The sequence below is a fragment of the Pagrus major genome, chromosome 9 (genome assembly GCF_040436345.1).
Source record: "Pagrus major chromosome 9, Pma_NU_1.0".
Taxonomy (NCBI): Eukaryota; Metazoa; Chordata; class Actinopteri; order Spariformes; family Sparidae; genus Pagrus; species Pagrus major.
In genome coordinates this window covers 929,186-934,994 of record NC_133223.1, presented here as the reverse complement: position 1 = coordinate 934,994, position 5,809 = coordinate 929,186, and positions in this window count along the sequence as shown.

Sequence of the window (5,809 nt, the reverse complement as noted above, 5' to 3'; positions counted from 1 at the left end):
AAACTGCCACCAAAGCGCCACCTAGTGTCAGATCGGTCACCCCTTTGTCAGCTATCCTCAGGAGGGCAGTGGCAATGAGTGTACCAAGTTTTGTGTTAATCTGACCAACCGATGTCGAGATATAAAATAGTTCAATTTAAAGAGCGCCACCTAGTGGTCATCAACCAAAATTTAGCACAGAGCCTTAGGACCTCATGAGGAAGTAGGATCCTGAGTTTGACGTCATTTGGACAAACCAATGTGGAGATATGCAACACTTCCTGTTTTGACTGTAATCTACAGGAAGTTGTTATTTAATAACTTGAGTATTCTTTGGAATATCAAAATTCTTTTAATAACTTTTTGTCAGGAGGGTCCACAGATGCTGTGTGCAAAGTTTGGTGCAAATTGGTGAAATTGCCTGGGAGGAGTTCGAAAATGTAGGTTTGCGACATTTCGCGAGCTAGCGAAAAAACACGATAGGCAAAAATGGGCCTGCCCTATATCAGGAGATTCAGCACAATTCACTGAACGCGTGGATATAAGGTTTTTGAAGGTGCGACAAAGTATGTGGGAGTTATTAGCCAAAACGTACTTTTCTTGATAATAGCGCCACCTAGTGGTGCACGTTCACAACAACAACAGATTATAAAATTTTTCGCCAAGCCTAATGACTTTGCCAAATAAAATCGACTTTTCATTCACATTCAGGCAGTGAAAAATGCGATCATTTTGGACGAAGGAATAAAATAATAATAATAATAATAATTAAAGCTGCAAGCAGCGATGAACGGGCCCTCGCAGGCCACGCGGGTCGGGCCGTGCTGCTGTCGGGGCGTGCTCCTTACCCGGACCCATTGCCCCGTTATTGTGCGCGCATGTCTTAACTGATAGCCAAAAAGTGGTTTTGTGTTGATAATAGCGCCACCTGCTGGTGATATTTGGTGTGTGAGTTACAGATGCCAGTCTATACCGGCCCAATCAGTTTCATATCCATAAGTGTTATGGTGTGGGCACAGTGCCAATTATAAAATGAAACTGCCACCAGAGCGCCACCTAGTGTCAGATCGGTAACACCTTCGTCAGCTGTCCTCAGGAGGCCATTGGCAATCAGTGTACCAAGTTTCGTGTTAATCTGACCAACCGATGTCGAGATATAAAATACTTCAATTTAAATAGCGCCACCTAGTGGTCATGGGCCAAGATTTTGCACAGAGTCTTAGGGGCTCATGGGGAAGTACTATACAGAGTTTCATGTCATTTGGACACACCAATGTGGAGATATGCAACACTTCCTCTTTTGACTCGAGTCCACAGGAAGTTCTTATTTAATAACTTGAGTGTTCTTTGGCGTATCAAAATTCTTTTAAGAACTTTTTGTCAGAAGGGTCCACTGATGCTGTGTGCAAAGTTTGGTGAAAATCGGTGAAATTGCCTGGGAGGAGTTCAAAAAAGTAGGTTTGCGACATTTCGCGAGCTAGCGGAAAAAAACGCTAGGCGCAAATGGGCGTGGCCTATATCAGGAGATTCAGCAAGATTCACTGAACGCGTGGATATAAGGTTTTTGAATGTGCGACAAAGTATATGGGAGTTATTAGGCAAAAACAGTTTGTGTTGATGATAGCGCCACCTGCTGGTCATTTTTGGTGTGTGAGTTACAGGGGCCGGTCTATACCACCCCTGTCAATTTGATATCCATAAGTGTTATGGTGTGGGCACAGTGCCAAATATAAAAAGAAACTGCCACCAAAGCGCCACCTAGTGTCAGATCGGTCACCCCTTTGTCAGCTATCCTCAGGAGGGCAGTGGCAATGAGTGTACCAAGTTTTGTGTTAATCTGACCAACCGATGTCGAGATATAAAATAGTTCAATTTAAAGAGCGCCACCTAGTGGTCATCAACCAAAATTTAGCACAGAGCCTTAGGACCTCATGAGGAAGTAGGATCCTGAGTTTGACGTCATTTGGACAAACCAATGTGGAGATATGCAACACTTCCTGTTTTGACTGTAATCTACAGGAAGTTGTTATTTAATAACTTGAGTATTCTTTGGAATATCAAAATTCTTTTAATAACTTTTTGTCAGGAGGGTCCACAGATGCTGTGTGCAAAGTTTGGTGCAAATTGGTGAAATTGCCTGGGAGGAGTTCGAAAATGTAGGTTTGCGACATTTCGCGAGCTAGCGAAAAAACACGATAGGCAAAAATGGGCCTGCCCTATATCAGGAGATTCAGCACAATTCACTGAACGCGTGGATATAAGGTTTTTGAAGGTGCGACAAAGTATGTGGGAGTTATTAGCCAAAACGTACTTTTCTTGATAATAGCGCCACCTAGTGGTGCACGTTCACAACAACAACAGATTATAAAATTTTTCGCCAAGCCTAATGACTTTGCCAAATAAAATCGACTTTTCATTCACATTCAGGCAGTGAAAAATGCGATCATTTTGGACGAAGGAATAAAATAATAATAATAATAATAATAATCATTCGAAAAACAATAGGGACCTCGCAGGTTCCCTGCTCGGGCCCTAATAATCATTCGAAAAACAATAGGGACCTCGCAGGTTCCCTGCTCGGGCCCTAATAATAATAATAATAATCATTACAATTACAATAGGGTCCTCGCAGTTTCACTGCTCGGGCCCTAATAATAATCATTTGAAAAACAATAGGGACCTCGCAGGTTTCCTGCTCGGGCCCTAATAATCATTCGAAAAACAATAGGGTCCTCGCAGTTTCACTGCTCGGGCCCTAATAATCACTACAAAAACAATAGGGTCCTCGCAGTTTCACTGCTCGGGCCCTAATAATCATTGCAATTACAATAGGGTCCTCGCAGTTTCACTGCTCGGGCCCTAATAATCATTCGAAAAACAATAGGGACCTCGCAGGTTCCCTGCTCGGGCCCTAATTACATACAGATTAATCAGAACATTAAGAGGGACTTGGGAAGGTGGTCAGTACAGACCCTGGACTTCAGTTTGAGGATCGAAATAGTTTAAATGAACATATTGCCAAGACTACTGTACCTATATCAATCTTTACCCATACATGTGCCACAAAGCCAATTTATGGAATGGGACAAATGGATCTCCAGGTTCATCTGAGGGGGGAAGAGACCCAGGACTACACTTGTGACATTACAGTTACAATGAGGAGGGAGGAGGAATGGCAGTGCCGGGTTTTAAGGACTATTATTATGCGGCACAGATCAGAGCTGTGGCATGTTGGTGTAATAAGGAGTATATAGCCAAATGGAAAGACATTGAAATGAAGGGGGAGAACTACCAGATTCAACACCTAGTAGGGGATAAAGAACTATTTAGGACACGACAAAGTTTAATAGACCCAATTACAAATTCACTTTAAATATATGGAACACAGTATTAAGGAGGTACAAATTAGAAAAAGATTCTGAGATGGTTAATATATGATAATACATTTCTGCTGGGAAAAGAAGATCAAGGTTTCAAGAGGTGGGCCCAAAGGGGTATCACAGCAATAAGCACGATGGTAGACGAGAGAGAAATGCAGAGCTTTCAATCTAAAAGAAAAGTTTGGATTGGAAAGAGGCGACTATTTTAGATACCTACAAGTGAGGGACTACTATATAAGGGAAATAAAAATAGATAAGGCTACTTAGCAAAACAGGGTAATTAAGGTGATGATTGATGCACACAATGGGAAGAAGGGTAGAGTGATCTCAGCTCTTTATCAAGCTCTTTTGAAGAATAGAGGGAATTCAACAATGTACATAAAAGAAAAGTGGGAAAGGGAGATAGATCAAGGGTATGGAGGGAGTTTGGATGGAAGAATATTATTATATATTTCATAACCCCAAAGATGAAAGGAAGGTTTGCCCCGGAACAGAATATGTGTTGGAGACAATGTGTTCAGATGCTTACAAAATGCTCAGTAAAATGTAAGTGAAAAAAATTAAATTAAATTAACATATGCGTGTGGTTACACACTTTCTTCTTTGATTGTACTGCATCATTAATTATCTAAACTAAAAGTAAACCTTTATGGAACCATCTAGGATTATACAGTACAAAATGAACAAATAATTATGAATCTTAGTTTATAGAGAAAATACAGTTTCTTAGTAAATTTATCAAGTATTACCATTGCCTTAAGTGAGAGATATGAAACTGTAATGTTTTCTGTGACTGCTGCTTATTCCAAAGGTTAACACACACTGCAGAGCCTTGATGAGAGAATGGATATCCCAGTTTAGGCATTCACACCTCTTAAAAAGTAAAACAGTAATTGAAGAAGAAATAAAAGCCACAAAAGTGTCCTTGTGTATTTTTCAGTGTCTAAGAATTTGTAAGAATTTATTCCCTAGCTGTATTCCCTGACCTAAACCCTCTTTTTCACTCTAAATGTTTTTTTCTGGGTGAATAGGGATGTGATAGCGATAGTGGATGCAAACTCTGGTCTTGTGAGGAAGCAAAGCTCAGGGACACTTATGGTTGTTGCTGAAAATTATGTACGAAATACCCGCTATATCCTGATGTCTCCAAGCCTCACAAGCCCATTAAATGTTTGATTATTCATATTTTAATGTTGAAATAGATGAATCCTTCCCCAGTATATCATTGATGAAGAAGATGTAAGGACAAGAATATGGACTTGCAAGTTGTTTAAAATATTGCCTGTGTTGGTGCCTCACATTTGTATTTAAGTACATTTTTAAACTAAGCCTGCTGACTGATGCCCTCCTGCATTATGGACAGATGAAATATGCTTACCTAGGTTTGTCCACTGCTGTCCAATCTGTAAAAATTCAGTGCTGGTAGTTCAACATAACTGTGCTTGTTGGCTTAATTTTCATAAATATTATTTCTTCTAGAGTTCAGCTGGTCTCACAAATTGGTCAACATATGGTCCATATGCTTGGACAAAGCAGAGAAAATATTCATTCTCACTCAAGGAGACGTCTCATTCGTCATCAGGGCGGTACCCGGTAAACCATACACTTAAGAGACATATAGTATAATTTAAAATTTCCATTTAAAAGTGTGTTTTGCACAAAGCCGAGTATTAGCATTGCCTGCTGTATTGTTTCTTGTTATTTTTGTTGTCCAGTGTTGGTTCCTGTGGGAGATATGGAGAGATGAAAGGGAGATGAAGCTAGCCTGATGGAAACCAAAACTAATAAGTAAGCAGTGAAGTGAACGTGCAAATGTCTTGAATAATGTAATGAGGTCACAAATCCATTGCAAATTTGTTATACTTATCTCACCTTGTACCCGTCTACTGTGTAGATTGTGTGTAATTACATAGCTTTGAGCCAGACAATAACTTAGCATATTGTTGGAGGAAACTGTCACAATGATGGTGTCATAAATGAAGAGTTGTTAAAATGCTGCAGTACTTGAATATGGTGTGATTAATTATCACTAATCACAAAGGCCTACCTTATAACTTATATAGTGTTTAGTCAGGTGTACCGCAGTAATACTTGCTGGTTGGTAACTACAGAACAACACTGAGTCAGTCGGCAGTATCTGATTCTTCCTGTTCTGCTGTGTCTAAGTAATGTTTACACATATTTACTTGCTGACCATTGTAGAATTGAGAACTCTGCTAAAAATGAAAAACAAAAACAAATGCTGCATTAAAAGAAGATGGCAAGAATCGGATGAGACCTTCCTGTCTACCCCTTAAAGATGCTGCTTGTGTATGGAGCTAAATCGGGGTCAAATGTTTTGTACTTGAAAAAGTAAAATTTGAAACTGAAATTTCAAGTTTTGATCTTGAATTTTGAAAAATACATCAACGTATTCAAAATAAAAATAAATGTACAAAAAGTTTTTTCAG